The sequence below is a fragment of the Crocodylus siamensis genome, chromosome 3 (assembly GCF_052110815.1).
Source record: "Crocodylus siamensis isolate JL-2025a chromosome 3, ASM5211081v1, whole genome shotgun sequence".
Classification (NCBI taxonomy): Eukaryota; Metazoa; Chordata; order Crocodylia; family Crocodylidae; genus Crocodylus; species Crocodylus siamensis.
This window is the reverse complement of record NC_143397.1, coordinates 22,632,419-22,655,634: the sequence shown is the minus strand read 5'-3', so window position 1 is coordinate 22,655,634 and position 23,216 is coordinate 22,632,419. Positions and strand designations below refer to the sequence as shown.

The following is a 23,216-nucleotide window of genomic DNA, read 5'->3' as shown; positions in this document are numbered from 1 at the left end:
CATGCTGGTTTTCCCTCCGGCTCTTCCTCTCTCCTGTCCTGGGCTTCAAGTAAGGGTCCCTTGTTACCTCAGCCCCCAGAACAACAGGTTATAGGGGTGGGTGGATGAGAACAGGATGGGATTCAACACCGATAAGTGCAAAGTGATGCACCTGGGGAGGAACAACCGGCATCATACCTACAAGTTGGGGAACTCCTTTCTTGTCAGTACAGAGGCAGAAAGGGATCTTGGAGTCATCATTGACTCCAAGATGAACATGGGCCGGCAGTGTGGGGATGCAGTCAGGAAGGCCAACCGTACCTTGTCATGCATCCACAGATGCATCTCAAGCAGGTCCAGAGAGGTAGATCCTCCCACTCTATGCAGCACTGGTCAGGCTGCAGCTGGAGTACTGCGTCCAGTTCTGGGTGCTGCACTTCAGGAGGGATGTGGACAACATGGAGAGGGTCCAGAGGAGGGCCACTCGCATGATCAGGGAGCAGCAGGGCAGACCCTATGAGGACAGGCTATGGGACCTGAATCTGTTCAGCCTCCACAAGAGAAGGCTGAGGGGGAATCTAACGGCCTGTTACAAAGTAGTCAAAGGGGACCAGCAGGCAGTGGGGAAATCCCTGTTCCCCTGTGCACTACCAGGACTGACCAGGAATAATGGTCACAGGCTGGCGGAGGGTAGATTTAGGCAAGATATCAGGAGGTGCTACTTCATGGTCAGGGCGCCTAGGATTTGGAACCAACTTCCAAGAGAAGTGGTACTGGCTCCTACCCTGGGGGTGTTTAAGAGGAGGCTAGATGTATACCTTGCTGGGGTCGTATGACCCCAGTACTCTTTCCTGCCATGGCAGGGGGTTGGACTCGGTGATCTGCTCAGGTCCCTTACGACCCTAGAAACTATGAAACCCTTGGGTCACAGATGGCGGCCAGCATATGCACTGTGTTGGATCCCAAGGGTTCAAGCCTTTTCCTAAGGCCCTCCTTCAGCCGCCTCACCAGTGCCTGCACATCTGGTGAAATCTGCCTGCCCCAGCCAGGAACATTGGCCCCCAGGAAGCTCTCCATTTGGCTGTGGAGCTTCTTCACTATGGGGAACACCTGGATGAGGAAGGCATCAGCAGCAGTGAGTGTCTCAGTGGCCTCGAGGAAGGGCTTGAGGACCAGCAAGATCTGGGAGATGGCATCCCACTCAGCTTTGGTCAGGAGGCCGCTGATCCCAATCTCCCCAAGCAAAGCCAGCTCATGGATGGCCTTCTGTTGTTCTACCGGCCTCTCAAGTGTAAGTTATGTGGAGTCCCACCGAGTCTCCACATCCTGGATGATTCTGTGCTGAGGGATACTTAGCTCCGCTTGTTTGCCCTGCATCTTGCCCCCCTTGATGCTCCAGTGGAAGTAGCCTGCCACCTTCCTGCATCTGGAAATGAGCCTGCTGGTGTTGCTGGTGCCATCACTGGCAGCCCTGTCCCCTTCCAAGGCATCCCTCACAATCAGATGTAAATTGTGTGCCACACAGCGAATATCAGCAAAGTTGGCATCACGGACTCCTTGACCATATTGGCCCCATTGTCGGTGACCTTGAAGCTGTGGGTGAGCTCAGCCTGCCCAATGCCCAGCGACTCCTGCACCATGCGGTTCATGGCCCTCCTTATCTCTGCTGCTGTGTGGGACTCGTCCATCACCCTGGCATGAAGGAGAGCCCACCGATGGCCTGAGTGGCCCCACCAGTGCCCTGTGAGGGAGAGGTACGCATGATCTTCACCCTGGCTGCTCCAGATGTCTGAGGTGAAGTGTACAGTCACCTGCGGACCTGCCTGGTGCAGCTCCTCCCTCAAGTGCTCCCTGCATACTTCGTATAGGGAGGGCACCACCGTCCTGCTGAAGGTGGTGTGTGCGGGCACCTGGTAGGATGGAGCCAGCAGTGCCAGGAGCTGCCTGAACCCTGGCCGCTCAACAAAGGTGAAGGGCTGCCCATCCAGAGCAAGCATTCCCCCAGTGGCCTGGGTGACCTTGCTCGCATTTGCAGCTGGCCCCTTTTGCCCCCCATGTGCCAGGGTGCCCTGCCTCTGCTGTGGGGGACAGGGGCTGTGGAGCAAGCGGGGGCCGTTCCTGCGGCAAAGGGGTGGTACCTGCGGAGATGATCCAGCATCCCCGAGGTGGTCATGCGCTTTGTTCCCTTGCCCCGGCTGATTTTGGCTCAGCAGTGCACACAGATAGCAAACACGGGATCTGCCAGCTCCTAATGATCCCAGACCATGCTAGTACTAGGCCTTTCCCTCAGGCGTGTGGGTGTATCTGTGGATGCTGCTGAACTCTCCCCCGCTCCAGCAGTCAGAGGCACAGCAAGAGAAAGAGCGGACTCAGCTGAGCCGCTTGTCTTCACCTGTACAGAAGCACCTTCTGAAGTGCCTTCTGGGAAAGACCTCATGGCTTGAAAGGAAAAACCTGAATGGTGTCGAGCACAAACTCAGCTGATTCCCCCTCCTTCCCCAGACCTTCCCTTGCCAGGGCACTGAGATCCAGATCCAGCGCCAGCTCTTCTTCTGGCGCTGAAGGCTCAGCATCGGCAGTGACACAGGGGTGGAGCGCGCTGCTGTGCTGGTTGCAGTTCTGGTGGGAGAGGTTGTGGCTGCTGTGTCTGGACATGAGAGAGTCTCAGGCACAGGCAGTGGCTCTGGTGGCACTGCTGCTCCCCTCTTTTTACTGCTTGTAGCAGCCTCATCCCTTGTAGCAGGAGGAAAGAGGCTGCGTCTGAGTTTGGCGCGGGGAGAAACTGCAGCGCTTCCACTTGCAACCCCCCCTTGCTCCCCTTCGTGCAGGCTGGCCAGTGCGGCCACCTGCCTTTCCACCCCGCTTCATAATGTGTTCCTTCGTATGTAAACTGCAACCTCTAAGTGCGCTGTGCGCCGCAGGTTAGATATCTGGATGTGATATAAAGGTGTTTGTGTGTGTAGATAATATATTGAGAAGCGGTGGTGTGGTGGAAAGAATGAATGATGTATAAAAATATATATATATATAAACTAAATTCCTATATATAGAATAGATCCTAGGCTACTACTAACCCTATCCAATATCAGTGTAAACTAATGTGAAAAGTAGTTCTAAAATAAAAGCACCGAGTTGTCAGAAATCCCTGTTGCTAGCGTTGCAAGCAGGGAATCTGTTGAAGATCAGGATTTCCAGCGGTCGTGGTCTGACTCAGAGGTGCTGGCGAACACCAGCAACTCAGAAACTGACCCCAAGGCAGAAAGCAGGGAGCTGAAAAACTGCTGCCTTTTATGCATTTTCTCTGGCCCCCCCCAGAGCACTGGGATTGGAAGGGACCTCAGAGACTGCTGACAGGTCACTGGCCAGCCACACATGTCAGTCATGAAAGCACTCCTTCCCCTTCTCCCCCTCCCTCCTCTTACTTTCCTTCCCCCCCCCGGGAATCCAGTATAGGAAGTCAAATATTCAACCCGCACTGTTAATATTCGACTTCTGGCATTCGATTCGACAGCTATTCAACCAACTGCTATTCCACTCGACTTTCACCTTACAAGGTCGAATATGTCGAATATTTGTCGAATTGAATATTAAGCTGAAGCTTTGCACAGCCCTAGAAGCCACCTTTCTCCCCTCAACCCTGCAAAATAACTCTTGAACAAGTCAGCATTTACAGCCTGGTTGTTGCTGTATCAATGGATAATTTAGGCACAAATAGTCTGGTTAGGGCCTAATTGCAGGCAGTTATAAGGAAGTAATAGATAGAATGATTACCTCTGAGACAAGCCAGAGAGAAAAAAAAACTATTATTTCCTGTTAGTCACAACCCTCAGCCTTTACAGGTGGAAAGAGATTATTAAAGTAAAGCTCTCTCTTTGGGCAACACTATTCTCTCTTCTTTGCAGCAGCCCCATGACAGCACTAGCTTGCTACTAGTTTACTCAGTTAATCCCATTAAATAAGGATTTACCTTTTTTAAAAGTGAAGAAATTGATTTTATTTTGCTGTGGAGAAGAGTTGAGAAGTTTCAGGGCAGATTTCTATTTCACCTTGGGTGACCAAAGTGCAGCTTGCAAACAGCGCTGAGCTACATGACTAAAGTGTTGGAGAGATTCAGTTACATTTTCTCTGTGTGTAAGTGCCCCTATTACAGGAGTAAGGATATGTCCATGCATTTCTGAGGGGGATGGTATCCGTATCCGTGGGCACTTCCATGCACAGACACTCTAACACAGGGCAATTATTTCGGCTGGAGGGCCGCTTAACAAGTTTTGGTGAGCTGTCAGGGGCTGCAAAGGTAGCCCCTACCCTTGACAGGGCCCTACCACCTGGTTGCCAACTTGGGACTGGAAGTCCCACCACTAATCCCTTATCTTTGCCACTGGAAGTCCCTCCCTTTGCCCCCCAACCCTGTCCCTCCTCTTTTGGGAAGGGGGTTTGCCATCTTGGAACAGGAAAAAAAAATACTAAGAATCAAACATCTACAATAACATATTTTAATTGTATTTCAAAAAATATTTTTGTCCTGTTTGTGTGGTTTGTGTAGTGTATATATAGAGGTGATTGCATAAAAGCTCAAAATGAAATCTTACTCTTGTATATTGTGAAGGAGTGTTGAGGGGGTATGAATGGGTGGGTATGGGTTTGTGGGGGGCTGTGGGTATATGTGTGTGGGTATGTGTGTATGTAGGGTTTATGGGTGTGTGTATGTGTGTAGGTTTGTGGGGGTGTGGGTAGATATGCGATGTGTGTATGGTGGGGTGTGTGTGGGCTTCCCCCTATAAACACCCCCCGCCCATTGCACACAGCCCCTACCCCCTGGCAGCAGAAGGTGGAATACCCCAGTGGCGTGCAGTCCCAGTGAATCCTAGGACTGCATGTGGCTGGGCTGCCAGCTCCATCATGTGAGGTTCACATGCCTGAGCCCAATGCCACTGGCGGAGCCCCACATGACGAAGCTGGCAAGGCACCAGGGCAGCATGGAGAGCGGTGGAGCTGGCCTGGCTCCAGAGCATGGAGCTCCCCACCATTCCCCATGACTTGCATGTAGCAGTGAGTGGGGCCGAGTTGCCAACTTCATTGTGCAGGGCTCCCCCCAGAGGCATGCAGCTCGGGCAGAGAACCCAGGAACTGCATGAGAGCCCTGCCCAGTGGAGCCAGGTAGACCCTGTGCCCCTGCTGGCTTGGGCTCCGCGCTCCTGCTGCCCCACCTTGGGTCCCTGCTGGCCGCAGCCCTGGGGCACCGATGTAGGCCCTGTTCTTCTGTCTGCCACCACTGCCACTCCCCACCACTTGCTGCCAGTGTGACAGCTGCCACTTCTCCCACGCCTGCCTGCTGCCACTGCCCTTCCCCTGGTACTTCCCTACCTTCCTGCCTGCCCACTGCCCCCACTCCCTCCAACTGCCTGCCACCGCCACTTCCCTGTCCCCTGCCACCTACCAGCACCACTTGCTTTGCACACCGCCACCAATGTTTTCCTGCCTGCTGCCGCTTACTTACCTGCGGAGCTGGGGTCAGGGCTATCCTGCAGGTGAGAGTGGGAACACAGCATCAACTGCCCCCGTGACAGTGAGTAGGACTCAGTCCCACGCTAACACAGCAGGGGCAGCCCGGGGTTGGGCTGGATACAATGAATTGGTAGACACCCACCTGTGGGCCAGGATGAAATCACCTGGCAGACTGGATCCACCCTGTGGGCAGTATTTTGCCCACCCCTGCTCTAACTGAAATGTATGAGCAATTCTGTCTGGTAACCCAGAGGGGGCTGCAAGCTGCATTTTGGTCATTAACTAAATGAAATAGAATCCTGCCCTAAGAGTGGCAGCAATTTAGAAGAGAAATGTTTCTGGGTTTTGCCTGTGAACATTGTTTTCTATTGAACTTGTTGTTCCACGTGGAGATTATTGTAGTGACATTTCTTAAGATAGCGAGACATTTATTCTAGATGGAGCAGAAAGACAGGTATGTATTTTGAGATGTAAATCAGCCAAGTATATCTATGCCCAAATGTCCATTGGAAACTGAAGCCAGCCAAATGTTAGTGTATTCTTCATTTTTGGACATGCACTTACCATTTTCCCATTGCTGAGAGTCCCTCTTATCTAAGCCATGGAGTCAGATCAAGTATAGTCATGGTTTTTTTTTTGGTTGGGGGGGAAAAGGGGGAAGGGATGGGTGGGGAGAAATGCACATCAGCTGAGATACCACAGTGCAAAGTCTCAAGAGAATTAAATAGCACCACAGATGTGCACACTGCACAGTGCTTTACAAAGCATGTAAATAGATGAGGTCCTGGAGGAGCGTACGATCCAAATCAGAAAAAGATGTGGAATAATAGTCCAAGAAGAAAAGGAGTATGGGCTTCTCTGAAAATGCAGGAGTGGCAGACCTTGCCTTATATTCCTCACACCTGCTATCTTTGTCAGTTTGGGCAAGTCACTGGGGTCCTATGAACTATAATTACAGTATAAGGGAGTAAGAAGATCTGGTTGTGGCACAACTATTTCCTAATCCAATTACAACATCATATAAAAAACTGGAGTGTGCTTAGGACTTATCAGTATTGCATGAACATTGTTACACGCTGAAGTCCAAGACTGATCAAGGCTTTAGCCGGGCTGTGGGGATAGTCTGTGGTGTGAACGATGCTGTGCCTGAAGAGGTGCCACAAAGGACTCAGAACAGCATTCAATCCTTCTCTAACATATGGTGCCATATCCTCTGCCAATCACAGTGCCAAATCATGGTTTTATATATTTCAATAAGACCCTCACCATGCTCCATGTAGCACCCTCGAGTAACTGCTGCTGGTTGATAGGGATCATGCTAGAACAGTCAGAGCTGCCTTTCTGCATTTCCAGCTATGTAATCAGAATTAAACAAGCTCTCCAATATGAGACAGATTGTGCAAGGAAAACAGTCCCTGCACCTCAAAGAAAGAGACCACAAGGCATCTGAAAGAAGCAGAATAGGAGTGTGTGGGTGTCATACTTGGGAAATGTAATCAGTTAGCAGGAGCAGAGATGGGAGCACATCATTACCTTGTATTCCGATGTTTCAGAGGGTCTAAAATCTAAACAAGTTCAGCAGGGGCAGAGTAACTCTATGGCACGGTTGCGCCTCTGTAAACCTAATCTCACAATAGCGAAAATTCTGCCTGTTTGATGGGATACATATAGTATTGCTAATCTGTTATACCTCTGCTCTGGGCCTAGAACTGTGAAGTAAGTACCACAATACATGGAGGCAGAAATAGGACTGTATTAATGTCTGAATACTGGAAAAATAGTACATGAACTTGCAAGTCCTAAAGCAAGGACTTTAAATAAATCTATCAGAACAGACGTGTTGCATATCTGGAGAGTATCAAACTGCTCATGTGATAGCTGTTCTGTTGTGAAACCCAGTGTGTGTTCCCTATTTGTGCATCCTCATTTGTACGTTTGTCTGAAGCAGGGGTGGGTAATTATTTGGACTGGAGGGTTGGGGAGGTGGCCTACCAGCTGCCGTCGGGAGTGTGAGGAGGGATGGCTGTGCCCTGCACTGCGCTGCTCCACTCTGCTGCAGCCAGGGCTGGGTCAGGCCATGCAGTTTGCAGAGTCCTCCACCCCACTGCATCCATCCCCGCCCCCTGCCCAGCTTCCTGTTGGTACTGTGCAGTCCTGGCACCGTGGCCACAGCCACCAGCAGCTGAGTCCGCATGAGACAGCTGGGCCCGCAGCACACCAAGTAACTGCCCTGTCCACCCACCTTCCCACTGTGATGAGCTGCTGTCTCTGGGCCACACTTTCCCAGGCCAAGCACCATCTGTGGCTGGTACAGATTCACCTCCTAGTGGTGCTGGGGAGGCAGCAGTTCATTGGGGTGGAATGGCTACTTGGCATGATGCATCATGCCCTATCCCACGTGGGCCCGGCTGCTGGTGGCTACGGTGCCAGGACTGCAAAGCTGCAGCGCCAACAGGAAGCTGGGTGGAGGGGCAGGGAGGGTGAAGGAGTCTGTGCACTACGTGGTCCCACCAGGCCCAGCTGTGACAGCAGAGCAGCACAGGATGCAGCCCTCCCCCCTTAGGCTTCCAGTGGTGATTGGCAGGCTGGATAGGATCATTTGGTGGGATGGATATGGCCTGCAGGCCATATTTTGCCCACCCCTGGTCTGGAGGATTGGGGCTGGTTGTACCTGTTTTAACTCTTTGTGGATGAAAGGGTTTCAACGTAAAGGACAGGGAGAGCCAAATCTTTGTGTCCACAGGCACTCACTTTAAAATGTGTAGAGGTACAAATGTTACAGGAGCAAGATAAGCAAAGTTTGCTGGAAGGACAGTACTCACTGAGACCTGGTCAAGTGTCTGCAGAGGAATGGCCCTTAGGTCCACAGGGGAAAGTGGAGAATCTGGAGTCATGTTTTAGTTGGTATGAAATCTGGTGGCCTGATGTGTCTGGCTTCCAGCTTCACTGCTAATGGGAAAAGTATCTGGTGGCACAAGTCCCTATAGTGGTTTCAGGTTGCTATCCGTTACCTGCTAGCATTTGCCAAAGAGCTGAAATCCATGATCCTGCTCTTGGGCAGTTCAGGGGTGAAAAGAGCTGCGGTTATCCTAAGCAACTTGAAAAGGAGTGGCAAGTCCAGGTAGTTAGGAGCAGCAGTGGCAACCCATTGTGGTGAGAAGTTAGGTGTCTCCCAGTGTGGGCCTATCTACAGAGCACCTGCCACCTCCACTACCTGCTGGAGTAGTTCATCAAGCTCATGGGAAGATCCCTGGGTGAGTCTCCCTTCCTAGCATCAGTTGGGCAGCTAGATTAGGTAAAGGAGCTCCTCAGTGATTTGCTTTGGGATCGAGCGGAGAGTCCCTTCCCTAAGGGGGTTAACTGTGATATTCCAATATGATAGAGGGGAGGCAGGGGCTAGCACCTATAGTAGCCTCCCTAGCCTTTAAGCCTCCCTGAATGAAACTGGAAAAAGCTCATAATTCTGTAGTCAACTCTTAATAGTTGTTTGGTTTGAGCTATTATTAACTGTTAAGGTTCCCCTTTAATAAATCCTGTTATAGTTAATTATTGCTTAAGTGTGGGTAAATTTGTTCACTTTGAATCGCCCAAGGAAAATGTATTGGTGGGAGCTCTAGCCAATATGTTGTAGTAGGAATATATTGTAATGAAATCCCTAAATTTGAACACTGCCCCTCTTGCTGCATTACACAAGGAAAACTTACGGGTTGAAGAGCAATTATTAAAATTGTGGTACATGGTGGTTACACACAAACTGGTTTAAGTGATCAGAAACTGTTTTAAACCTTTAACAGAGCAGAAATTCAGTGCACATAAACCAGTTTCAAAATGGCGGAAACTGGTTTAAGATAAACCTGGTTGAATATAGTATCTGACTTAACTGTTTTGGTTTAAACTAGTTTATGAAACTTCTGTCTCAGACTCCTTCCTGGTTCCAGCTAAATCACAGTCCTCAGCATCCCACCATGCTTTTCAACACTGGCCTGGGCTGTGCTGTCTGCTCCAGAGAGTAGGACTGGTCCCACCTCTTTGCTCCCTGTGGCACAAAAAATGGGAGTACACTGAAGTTGGGAGCATCACCAGCACGGAAGAGGATTAGAATAGCAGGCAGGAAAAAATGATGACCTCAAGACTGGAGTAATATAAGTTGGAGGAATTTTATTGGCATAAAGTGCAAGGTCATGCACTCAGGAACTAATAACTAGACATTATCAGCTGGAAGAGAGAGAGGAGGGAAACCTGAGTGTCCTGTCACCATCATTATTTGAACATATATGACTGTGAGTTACTGATCTGCAACTGTGAAAAAGGCAAGTGCAGTTAAAGAACCTAACATGATATGTATTTTCAGTATAGACAGGGATGTATTAATGTCATTGTACAAGCTGCTAGTAAGACCCTACCTGGAATAGTGGGGATGCTTTCAGTTACCCATGTTCAAGAAAGATTAAATGAAACTGGAACAGCTGAAGAGAAGGGTTACTGGGATGATGAGGGGAACAGAGAACTTATTTCATGAGAGATTAAAAGAACTTGGCTTTTTTAGCTTGGTAAAACAAAACAAAGGCCAAGAAGGAACATGGTTGCTGTCTAGAAATATGGGCTTCTCACTAAATTGTTGTGCTGTAGTGTCACTACTTTGGCATGATTCTAAGTCCTGGATGTTACCCTTCTGGCCCGAAGGTGAGACACTTACTTGAGCTACCAACTGAGCTCAAGTAACACACTGAAGAATAAAAAAATGGTGAGGGGGAGAGAAATCAAGAAGTTGATAAGACGCACAACTAAGATCTGCAGTTTGAAAGCCTTCTCGGCAGCCACATTGTTCAGCAATCTGAACTGTATCATACCCAGGACTTGTACTCTGTGATGTGTGAGGGAAAGGCAGTAAGCACAGAGTGCTTATGGCAGGACAAGCAGGATCCATTGTCATTTTGCTTTATGACAGGAGCACAGAGACTGTAGCATGAAAGAAGCCCTACAAGGGCTTGGCTGTCCAGGGATGTTATAGTGTCGTTCTTGGCCTTCCCGGGCGCTGGCTGGGGAGTAGATTCCACAGTTCTGAGCGCATGGAGGCTGCCATAAATTTAACAGTTTCCCTCCTGGTTATTAACAAATAGGTTGTTCTGGACAGAAAATGCGTGATTTTATGAACATTTTCTCCAAGCCAGTCCCTTCTGCCAATAGCATAGTAGGGGGACAAGTGGATGCCAGCCCTGGGTGCCATTTTGGAGCAGGGAGGCCAGCATGACCCTCTACCCGCAGGAGTCTGCCATAGAAGGGACAGCTCTGTGTAGCCTGACCACAGGGACAGGGGAGGCATAGCCTCATGTCCAATAATGTATCTGAGAGGGATGGGGTAGGATGATGCCCCCTCCCTGGGAGGCATTGCCATAGGAGATACAGCCCCACACTTCAGGGGGTTCAAATGAGGGAGCAAAAGCCCCCACAGAGCCCAAGCCTCTGCTTTTCCCTCAGCAGGAGCCTGAGCCCACACTGCTACAGCCCAGGTGAGAAGAGCCAGGAGTAGGAGTCCTCTCCTCCTCCGCCACCCATCTCGTCGTCAGCATAGACCACTTCACATCTCCTCTTCACCTCCACTCCTTCTTCTTCCTTCCAAATCTGCCCTGGGTGCTGAAAGAAGTGGGCCTCTGTTTCCTTTGCAAGCGGCATGAAACCTTTGTGGTGAACACTAGGGTTTAGCACAAGGGTGGGCAAAATATGGCCTGCGGGATGGATCCGGCCTGCTAACTGACAGGATCTGGCCTTGTGCGGCTGCCCTTGTGCAGCTTCCAGTGGGGCTGTTCCCAGTGAGGCTGCAGCTGGCCAGGTGCTGCTCTGGTCCCCTCACCTCCAGCTGTGGCTCCTCCTCCTGCCATGCCACTACAGGTGGGGTGGGGGCAGCTCTTGCCCCAGCACGCGGAGCTCTGGTGGCCACTCATCGTGCCAGGTAGGTGGAGCAGGTGGAAGGCAGCTGGAGCTGGAGCTGGAGCCCCATGTGCTGGGACAGGAGCCACCTGGCTGAAGCTTCCCCCCACCCACCAGAGCAGTGCAGCAGGAGCAGGAGCCACCACTGGAGGCAAGGGGAGCAGAGCAGCACCCAGCCAGCTTCAGCTGCACTGGAAACAGTCCCCCTGCCTCATGAGTACCCCAGGGGCAGGGCAGGGGCAGGTGAAGGAGCTCATGGGGGCAAGGCAGGCCTGGAGAGGAGGGGAAAGGTGAGAGGGGGTGTGGGATAGGGGCAGTGGGACAGGACACAGCATCAGGGGCAGTGGGGTCCCACTGGGGCAGCAGAAATGTCACAGCTGCCTGGCGCCAGGGTCTGTGTCTGTCCACCCATACATCTATCCCACAGCAAGGGCTCCAGTGGAGCTCAGGCAGAGAGGACTGCTCCCTACATGCTGCTGGCTGAGCCCAATGCTGAGTCCAGCTCTGGGAGCCCCCATGGGCTGAGGCTGGGACTGTGGAGTGGGCTGCAGAGGGGCTGGAACCACATTGCACAGCCCCAAAGTCCAGGCAGGGTGGCTCTGGCTTCAGCCCAGTCTGAGCCTACCTGGGAGCTGCCAGCCTGTTCCTGCTGGAGGTGAGGGGAGCAGAGCAGTACAGAGCAGAGCAAGAGGAGGGGCCCTGGGAACAGCTCTGCTGGAAGTTGTGCATGTTAGCTGGGGCCAGGCTGGTCCTGGTGGGAGCAGCACTCAGCCCCATTCAAAGCACCACAGGGACAGTCGTGGACCGCACCATTAGGGTAAGCTCTGCTGCATGCACCCCCCACCTCCTAGGACCTTCTTTCACCCCCAGCTGGCTCCTAGGACCAGTACCCAGGTAGCACCCCCCACATACACGCATGCATGTCCCCACACAGCCCCTTACCACATCCCCTCTATACCTCTTGCCACAGGGCAGGGGCATGCAGACACCAGGCATGTGACTCAGCCCCATGATCTTGGTCTTGCCTGCCCATCCCATTCCTGAACACTGCCCCCTGCCCACCCGTGCACAGCCCCATAGCGAGTTTTAGTGAATTGTTGTGGGGGGAAGGGGGGTGCTGAATCAGCCTACAACAATTGATCAGAACTCCCTATATAGCTAGAGTGGCCATGATAGAGGACAGTCTGGTTGTCCTCTATTGATATGAAACTGGAGGTCTTTATGTCCTCTATTTTTTTTCTTGAAGAGAAAAATAGAAGATATAAGGGCATTAGGTTTCATGTCAGTAAAGGACAGAGTAACAGAAAACCGGAATGTCCTCTGTAATGGCCATCCTATATGTAGCCCTTGGACCTAAATAATTGCCCACCCCTTATTCAGCATGAGGTAAGGGAATACCTCTTGGTAAGGAGTGAGGCAACTCTCATTCAGACCTGCATGCCAGAGTTTTACATCAGCCCCCTGAAACTGAATCACTGGCCCCTCACTCCCCAGACTGGATCCTTACCTGACTTCTATCCTTTGTAGAGCCCAACAAGGGACAGAATAGCAAAGAAGTCAAAGATTAGAGCATGGAAGGTGAAAGGTCAGTTGTCCACAACATGGATGGAGTAAAGGGAGAAATGAGCAGAAAATAACAAAGGGTAGTTAGTGGGGGAAGCGGTTTATCTGAAAACCAGAGTAGTAAATGCAAAGGCCAGGGTGGAATGGTGACTGTATTGGGTGATGTCTTGGAAGCCTTCAACAAGTTTGTTTTTAGCTTTTAAAGTCTGTCTGTTTCTGAAATGAGATTTTTACATAGGCAAGTAGTACAAGTGCATCCTTTTCTAGTGAGAAATTGAGAGCAGTAACTCTCAGTTTCTCACTAGACAGAACCAGGGGAGAACATGTCACAGTAGACAGCATGGAGAAAGCTGACAACACTTGATGCTTGAAAGTATTGGCATTGCAGGGTTCCTGCTTGGTGCACACTTTGAAAAATAATTCAAATGTAAATACTGTAGGTCAATTTGCAGTCTAACCAATACTGCTGCAGAAACTAGGAGGGCTTTATTGAAGAATTAAAGTGAAGTGTGCTGCAAATCAAGCAGTAGTCATTTGGTATGCCTTTAAACAAAAAATAAACCTTTTTCCCCACTTGGTGGATTTCCTTTCACTTCTGAGGTTGTTCTACTTATAGGGGTGCATTTTAGCTGTCAGCCATACCCCACTGAAAGCCATGCTCCTATTGTCTAATGCTGATAAAAGACTCAGTCTCCCTGAAGGCTCTATTCAATTCAGATTAGGCCCGAATCAGGGACAGTGATTCGATCTGTTGATTCTGATCACTGTCCCTGATTCAATTCGGCTGAATCCGAATCTTAAGATTCGATGCTGATTTGGCAAATCAGCGATTTGGACACAGACACAGCTTAAAAGTTTTTTCTATATACCTTGATGTAGCAGCGCAGCTCATGATAGCTGCAATGCTAGGACTGATGGAACGTCCCACAGGAGTATGAAGGACTCTCCAGAATGCTTGGCAGTGAACCTGGAAGTGGACTAGAAGTACTTTTGATCCACTTCCAGGTCTGCAAGGGAGCATGCTGGGAGGCCTCCCAATGCCCCCCGCCCCAGATCAGCAATCAGCCATGGGGGGACCCTTGGTGCCCCCTCAGATCCAGGAGGCACCAGTTGCCGAGCTGGGTGAGTGTGCCCCCCGCTCCCCATGCACTCCTCAGTGGACCAGGAAGTGGACTGGAAGTGCTTCTGGTCCACTTCTGGGTCTGCTGCTGAGTGCGCTGGGGAGCCCCTGGTGCTTCTGTGGGACACTGAATCTCCCCCAGCACCACAGCATTCAGAGCCCCTGCTACCAAGAGGTATGTAGAAAAAACAGTTAAAGCTGTATCTAAGTCCAAATCACTGAATCTGTCCAAATCTCTCTGAATCGATTTGGAGGGTTCCAAATTGATTCAGAGAGATTAAAGGGTCCTTTGATTTGATTAGGATTTGGAGATTTGGCCACCAAATCAGGCCAGAATCTCTGCCAAATTGAAACAGGCACCAAAGCTTTGCACAGCCCTAATAGACAGCCAAAGGAGTCAGGAACCAAAAGGCTAGGTCCCCAAGTCCTAGGAGACATGGGATCATTCTCTTTGGAAGTTACACCTTAGCTAGCTTCAAGGGTTTTTCAGGAGACCGTATCAGATTGGGAGTCCAAAACAAGTGCTCCCCCATGGGGACATTCACTTTTTTTCAAGGAAATATCAGTATATTAAAAAAGCATCCTGTAAAATTAGGGGAGACATTAGGGCTGTGCGAAATTTCACCGGCTGTTTCATTTCAATGCTGTTTTGACTCATTTCAAGCTTGAAACAGCAGAATCAAAATGAAACAAAGGGCTTTGAAACAGCCTCGAAATGAAATGAGGGCAGTTGCAACATTTGAAACATTTCAAAATGTTTTGAGTTTCAAAGCTGAAGCTGGGCTTGCCTGCAGGGAAACAGAAAGGGGGTGGGGGGGAAGAGGGAGAAAGAGGAGGGAAGGACTGCTCTCATTATTGACTGTGTAGCTGGCCAGTGAGTATAATTCTTCCCTGAGGTCCCTTCCAATCCCAGTGCTCTGGGGGAGGGATGGAAAAACAGCATAAAAGGCAGCATTGTTTGAACTGGCCTGCTTTCTGCCTTGGTGTCTGACTTACTGAGCTGCATGTTCCAGCAGCTTCAGTGTTCAGACAACAAAGAGTACTACTGTGATCTGATCTGAAGGATTTCCTACTTGTTAGCCTAGCCTAACCTAGCAAGAGGGATTCCAGAATACATTTTTCTTTCTTCCAGAAGCCTTTATTTTATTATTATATTCATTGAATTTTTTCAATTTTATAATTATATTGGATAGGATCACGCTATAGAATTTAATTTATATAGAAAGGAAAATACATTTATATTTTATTTCTATACATTTATACCTTGCAGAATAGACACTTAGGGAATTTATAGGAAGGGAGATATTTGTAATTTTATACATTTACATTTATACTTTGCACTACACACCTAGGAGCATGTATATTGTATACACCTTAATTTGTATAGGGATACATGTATATTTGTAGAAAAGCAAGACATATGAAACACACCATGAAGCATGGTGGAAAGGCAGGTGGCAAGCCTTCAGGGAGGGATAGAAGACGGGGTAGAGGGAGAGGTGTAAGTTCCACACCCCAGCAACAAACTGATATGTAGCCTCTTTCCTCCAGCTGGAAGGGATGAGGCTTCCACAAGCAGCAAGGAGAGGAGAGCAGTGCCAGTGCCACTGCCAGTGTCTGAGACTGCATCCCTTCCACGAGCATCAGCCATAACCCCCACACCACCAGCACCATGATGACAACAAGCAGCAGCACCAGCACCAGCATGGCAGCTCTACTCCACCCCAATTTAACTTCCCATGCTGAGCCTTCCAGTGCCAGAGGAAGAGCTGGATCTGGATCTGGATCTGGATCTCAGTGCCCTAGCAAGGAAACTTTTGGGGAAGAAGGGGGAATCATCTGAGTTTGTGTTCCATAACTCTCAAGTTTCCCCTAGAGCCAGGTCTCCTTCCCCAAAAGGCACTTCAGAGGAGGTTGATGTAAAGGTCAACCTTTACTGAGCAAGTGGCTCAGCTAAGTCTGCTCCTCCTTTTGCTGTGCCTCTGCCTGCTGAGGACAGGGAAAGTGCACCAGCATCCACATGTGCATCCACACCCCAGAAGTGAGTGGGTAGTGTGGTCTGAGTTCATTTTGAGCTGGCAGATGATCCCATGTATGCTATCTGCCTGCACTGCTGAGCCAAGACCAGCCAGGGCAAGGGAACAAAACAAATGAGCACTACAGGGATGCTGTTGCTTCTCTGCAGGCACCACCCCTTTGCCCTTGGTTCTCAGCCTGGCAGCAGTGGGAGTGTGCCCAAAGGGAAGTCCCGCACTTGCTCCAAAAGTCCATTCCCCCCAAAGCAGAGGCAGGCCACCCTGGAACAGTGGGGGAAAGGTGGACAGAAAGTGGGGGGGCACATTTCAAGGGCAAGTAAGATCACCCAGAGCACTGGGGAGATGCTTGCTGTTGATGGCCAGCCCTTCTCCTTAGTGGAGTGGCAAGGGTTCAGGCAGCTTATGGTTCTTGTGGCCCCAAGTGCCTGCACACACCACTTTCAGCAGGATGGTGGTGCCCTCCCTGTATGAGGCATGCAGAGAGTATGTCAGGGAAGAGCTGCACAAGGCATTTGCAGGTGGCTTATACTTCACCTCGGACATCTGGAGCAGCCAGGGTGGTGATCATGCCTACCTCTCCCTCAGGGCACTGGTGTGACCAGTCAGGTCATTGGTGGGCTCTCTTTCAAGCCAAGGTGATGGATAAGTCCCACACAGCAACAGAGATTATGGAGGCCATGAACTGCTTGGTGCAGGGGTGGATCACTGGGCAAGGCAAGCTCACTTGCGGGTTCATGGTCACTGTCAAAGGGGCCAATATGGACAGGGTGGTCCGTGATGTCAACTTTGTTGGCATCCGGTGTGTGGCACACAAATTGCACCTTGTTGTCAGGGACACGTTGGAGTGGGGCAAGGCTGCTGGTGACAGCACCAGCACCAGTAGCAAGCAACAAAACTTCAAAAGGCAGGAAGGAGGCAGGCTACTTCCACTGGAGCATCCAGGGGGGCATGATGATGTGGGACAAACAAACAGAGCTGAACATCCCACAGCAGGATCATGACAGAGCTGAGTGGGATACCATCTCCCAGATCTTGGTGGTCCTCAAGCCCTTCCTTGAGGCCACTGAGACCCTCAGTGCTGCTGATGCCCTCCTTAGCCAGGTGATCTCCATAGTAAGGGAACTTCAGAGCCAAATGGAGAGCTTCCAGGGGGATCGATGTTCCTGGCTGGGGAAGCTACTGTCACCAGACATCCAGGTACTGGTGAGGTGGCTGAAGGAGGGCCTCAGGAAATGGCTTGATCCCTTGCAGTCCAGTATGGTCCATGTGCTGGCCACCATGTGTGACCTGAGGGTGAAGGGCAGTGCATACAGCAGCCAAACCCTGAATCAGTGGATGGAGATGCTGGTTAAGAAATTGAAGGAGGCAGAATGGCAGAGGCGGGGGGATGTGGAACAGGGGGACCCACTTTTCCATGCTAGCACACCATCCACCATTAAAAATGGAAATGGAGGCATCAGGGGGTGAGCGAGAGGCTGGGGCGGGGGAGAAAGTGGCATGTAGCAGAGCACGGAAAAGTGGAGAGGTACCTGGGGAGTCAAATGTCTGCAGGTTGTAGTGTGTCAGAATTCCAGTGTCTATATTGAATCCATGACTTTCTGTACCTACTACCTAGGAGGATGATGAAGTGAATTTCATAGGCCCGGCTGTGACAAATGGTTTGTAATTTCCCTTTCAGGATCAGACCTAAGAGACTGGAGACAGAATGATAGAGTGATGATTTTTTTTGTAAGAAATGTTCCTCCATAGGTAGTTGGGTATTCTTGTCTTTGATAGATTCTGGTGTGCAGTTTGTGGGGGTACTGGAGATTGTTGGCAGGTTTTGTGTTTTGAGCTTGTAGGAAGCTGGCTTGTGGTGATGAAGTTAGGCTAGCAAGGTTTGGTGCTTGTTTGAATTTATAAACCACTTTTCAAAGCCGGGGCTATAAACTTCGCTTCATAAGTCTCCTAGGTGCAGAAACTCATGGACTCAATATAGACATTGGATTTATGACACACTACAACCTGCTGGACATCTGACTCCCCGGGTATCTCTCCACTTTTACCTAGACTGCTACATCTCCCTTCCCTCCCACCCTAGCCTGTCCCTCAACCCCTGACACCTCCATTTCCATGTTCACTGACTGGCTTTCTTGCCTGCATTGCATACCAGCTTCTAGCTTCTTTACGATTCCTTCCATCCAGGAACAGCACACACACACACACATACACTGCAGGTGCTTCTTCAGCCTGACAAAGGGTTTTTCAACCTGAAAGCTTGCCAAGATATATTTTTGTAGCTAACTATTCAGTTGGTCTGCGAAAACATACTAGATTAGATTGACCTAAAGGAAAGGACCTTGTCTGCCAGTGCCATGTCCTTAGATCAACACCCCGAGCATCTGACCAAAAGGACACAGGGCCCTGTGCACATCTGAACCCCAGGGCTGGGGCTGGCAGGGAGAGTTCTCTGGCAGCTGCTGGAGAAGAAATTCCTGCAGGAAAGGAAAGAAAGGCTCTAGTCTGTGACAGTTTGGCTGCCTGAGATGCTTCTGCTGCTACTGTGCTGCTATTACTAAGCTATTACTTGTTGTCATTTAAAGTGGTGGACTGGGATGAGGTTGTAGGGGAGAAGGAACCTTCATTGGGGCACACTACCATGTTATGTAGAGGCCCCAGTGCCAGTGAGGGCATGCCTCAACACACACACAGTGTCACCTATGTCACGAGTTTTGTTTGTCAGCAGCCTGAGGTGCACTTTCCCAGAAACCCCCTAAGCACCTATCTCATTAAAAGCTGGCAGGCTTCATGTCTGAAGTTTTCATGCTGCTATGCCTTAACACACACACGACATAAGTTTTGCTTTTAAGAATTTGAGGTACAGTTTCCCCCGCATCTATCTCCTTGAAACCTGTCAGGCTTCATAGCCTCAGAAGGGGCTACCATTCCTGCAAGTTTCATCTGAATCAGGCTGGAAATGACAAGGGTATAGGCAGTTTTGTGCTTCCCCATTATAGCCTAGGGATGAAATGTTGAAACAGTTTTGACAAAATGAAATGGAACAGTGCTTTGAAACAAAATGAAACTGGAAATGAAACATTGTCCTATCAAAACATTAAAATAGAAGTTGAAACACTTTGAAAACAGCACCATTCTTTCATAGTTGGTAGGGTCGGAAGGGACCTAAGTAGGTCATTAAGTCCAACCCCCTGCCATGGCAGGAAAGAGTACTGGGGTCAAATGATCCCAGACAGGTGATTATCCAGTCTCCTTTTGAAGACCCCCCACAGCCCTAATGTGCAGCTGGGACTGGAAGTCCCCGCAGCTGAGGGGACTCTCTGCCCTGGCAGTGTCCTGCAGCTGTGGATATGCCCCACAGCTCCTGGGACGCAGCGTCCACAGGTGTGGGACACTGGGTCCTGGAACCTGTGGGGCATGTCTGTGGTCTTCAATCCTGGGGGTGCATGGAGCATTCCTGTGGCTGGAAGATTGCAGCTTCTGTGATCTCCCAGTTGCGGGAGCAGTCCAGAGCTGGGAAATTGCAGCAGGTGCATCTTCGAGTGTCAGGCGTGTGTGGGGCACCCCCATGTCTGGGGCTCCCAGACATGGCAGCTTGCTTCTTGTTGCTTCAGGGGGAGCCCAGGATCAGGCTCCCTTTGCACTGTCAATAAGGTGTGATGGCATCTAATGCACTATCTCACAATTATGCTTCCTGCCATGCACACGTGGCATGGCAGGAGGTGCAGTTGTCAGGATCATGCATTAGATCCCCACATCTTTACCTGCATGAGTAGAGGGGCCCTTAGAAAAGCATTCAGTCTTGATCTAGAGGTGAATAGCATGTTAGTTTGAAGTCAGGCAGATATCAGGGCAGGGTGGCACCTTGGTGCAGTGATTCTCCACCAGGGTGCCAGGACACCTTGGGTTTCTGTAAAATCTTTTGAAAGGTGCCCCAAGGAGTGTGAGATAAGTGAGGTGTGAGGAGATCAGCAGATAAGGGCAGGCTCATACTCTCCCTGCCTGGCCCCGCTCGCTGCCCTGCCCATCTACAAGGAGGTAAGCACTGTAATAAATAAGTTAGCCTTTGAAAGGTTTTGTCAGAAGTTACACACAGAAGTTATAGAGGGGTGTCCAAAATCTACTGGGGGGTGCTTTGAGTCTTAAAATATTAAGAACTACTGCCTTAGTGAGGTTATTGCCTATGAAAGCTCATGCCTTTCTGAGCCAGCTGGTTTCTAAAGTGCTACCTTGCCCTGTCTTCTTGATCTAAATATACAAATTTTATACTCAACTATACCCTGGGTAAGTTGTTCCAGTATTTACCCTCACTGTTAAAAACACATGAGTATTTCCGGCATCTGCTCACAGCTTTTGACTCCTTGAATTTATCACTATAAGCTCTGTTTTCAAATCTTGACTCATTCTTGTGTTTTATGTTTGAACTGACACTAGAGCTGCCATATTCAATCAGACCTAGAGTCATCTAGCCTAGTATCCTGTCTCTTACTGTGCCAAGTAGCAGATGCTTTAGAGGAAGAGTATTAGACACAGAGTATGTGTAGAATGATCCATCCTGTCATACGTTTCTGGTTATAAGCAGTAGGCCATTTCCTTAACTGCTGTGTTTAATAGCCTCTGATGGATGTATCCTCCATACGTTTGTCTAATCCCTTTTTTGAACCCATTTATACTATTAGCTTCCACAGTGCTCTGGGGCAGCAAGTTCCACAAAATAATAATTTCCTGTTTTGGGAGGTTTTTTAAGGCTACTTTGTTTCCATTGTGTCAACATTATTCTTGAATTGTGGGCATCAGAACTGGACAAAATATTTCAGAAACAGTTGCACCAGTACCAAGTACAGGGATAGTATAATCATCCTGCTTCTCCTTGATTTTTATCTCTCCCCGCCTTTCCTCATGTTCACACACACATTATGCAAAGATCACATTAGCCCTTTTTGTACCCTGTGTCACACTAGGGCTAGGTGCAGACATTCAAAAAGCCAAAGGTGGAATCAATCTAAGTTACATGGTTTTCTGTAAGTGGCATAGTTCAGATCGGTAGTGAACAGAACACACATCCACCCTTTGTTGGGGGGAGCAAATCTTAGACTTAGTTCTACCATTTTTAACTCAGACTATGTGTGCTGAACTTCTGTTCTGTTAAGGGTATAGACTGGTTTCTGATCACTTATATTGGTAAAAGAGTAACATCTATACCTGGCCTAGGAGCTCATGTTCAGATCATTACCTCCTATGATCCCTAAGTTCTTCCGTAGGTCGCTTCCCATGTGTACGACTTAAATGCTTTGTGCCTTGATGTATGGCTTTTTCCTTGGGTGTGAAAAATGCATATTATTTGCTTGTATCCAGCTTCCAAATGTTTCAGATAACTTTGCATCAGTGACCTATCCACTTAGTTAGTCACCATTCTCCTAAACTTTGTCATCAGAAAACTTTGTTAGTTGCAGTTTTATGATTTTTAAGATAATAGGTCTTTAAGCACCTGGAGTTTAGGGAATCTCTGTGGTGTTGCTAGATTAACTGGCTCTTTTGCATTAATAAGAATGCAAAGACTGCTTTGTAAGGGACTTGTGGACAACCAGATGCTGCCTTGTAGCCAAGAAACAAGACTGTACATTCAGACCTTAGTGTTTCTGGCTACAGACAGATATTACACATAAACTGGTTTAAGTGATCAGAAACTGGTTTAAACCTGCACCAGAATAGATGGTGAGTACACATAAACCAGTTTGAAAATGGCTGAAACTAGTTTGAGATAAATCTGGTTGAATGTAGTATCAGACTTAACTCTTTTGGGTCAAACAGGTTTATGCAATATCTGTTCCAGACACCTTCCTGGTTTAAGTTAAATCAGGGTCCCACAACATCTCAGCATGCTCTCTGGGCTGGGCTCTCTGCTCCAGAGAACTGGGCAGGCCCCTCCCCTCTGCTTCCTCGCTGGAGCTCTGGCAGAGACTTGCAGGCACAGCAGCATCTACCTAGTTTCCCTTGGCTCTCACTGTGCAAGTAGGGATCCCCCCCATTACTCCTATACCATGGACCATAGCCAGCATGTGGTATGCTAAGTAATGCTGGGAGGTACCTGTGTAAGGCAGACAGGACAAAGGCAGACAGGACAGTGTCTGCTTAGGGCTTTTTGGAGCTAATCAGCCGGTAGCTGGTAATATCCCTCCTTGGAATATTTCTTTCCTTGGAAAAAATTGTTTAAGAAAAGCTTGAACTAATGAGAGAGGCTTTGTTATCTGACTGAGTGATAAATGCCATTAAGAGAGCAGATAAATGCTCTGTTATCAAGGAGGGGAGAGAAATCCCTCCCTAATCAGAGCATCCTGTTGGGGCCTGGTCACACCCCCTGCCCCAGCACCGTAGAAGGAAAGTGAAGGCTGCTTGAGCACCCCCCCAGCTTCTAGCCTGAGCCACTGCAGGCATGTGCCTGAATTTCCTCAGTCCAGAGGGGATGTCTGTGTGGTTACAAACCGGTTCAGCCTAGAGCCAGGTTACACTAACCTGGAGAGACTGGATCAATTCGGGCTCAGGCTTTTTGAATGTCTGTCCCTAGCCTCTGAGACTACAGACAGAGCATCTTGTTAATACAGGTGGATGCATTATTGATGCCCCTGTGTTCAGGAACTGAACAAAAGCCTCTAAATTGCTTTAATTCATCTTGGTCCTGCACTTAACCTATGCACATACTAAAATGTGCACATAAGTTATTAATCCTTTCTGAGCTTCTGACTGTATGTAACAGTTTTTGATTGGCATCAAGCCAGGCTGGATTTAAACCACGGAAAAGCTCCAAATCTTATTAGTGGTTCCTAAGTCATTTTACTTCTTTACTACAGCAAGCCAGAGAATCATGAGGATCTGTTTATCCATTCACTTCTTTATTATTCACAAAAAGGAAAAGTCTTTGCTTTGCATTAGCAAAGCAATATTTTTTTTAAATATAGTATTCATTTTCTGTTAATACTTTTCTGGAATAATCAGTTATTCAAATGAAAAAGTTCCCTGGGAGAGGTCTTTTTTAAAATAGCTGATTCCAATTAAATGGTAATGGATGTCTGTGTAGTTAATATATGCTT

The 23,216-nt window shown here is 49.1% G+C and overlaps 1 protein-coding gene across 1 annotated transcript in view; it reads left to right on the top strand.

The window, feature by feature from the left end:
• ADAMTS12 (ADAM metallopeptidase with thrombospondin type 1 motif 12) overlaps window positions 1-23,216 on the top strand; it is a 362,955-nt gene that overhangs the window by 37,092 nt on the left and 302,647 nt on the right. The gene's annotated exons all lie outside the window — the stretch shown is intronic.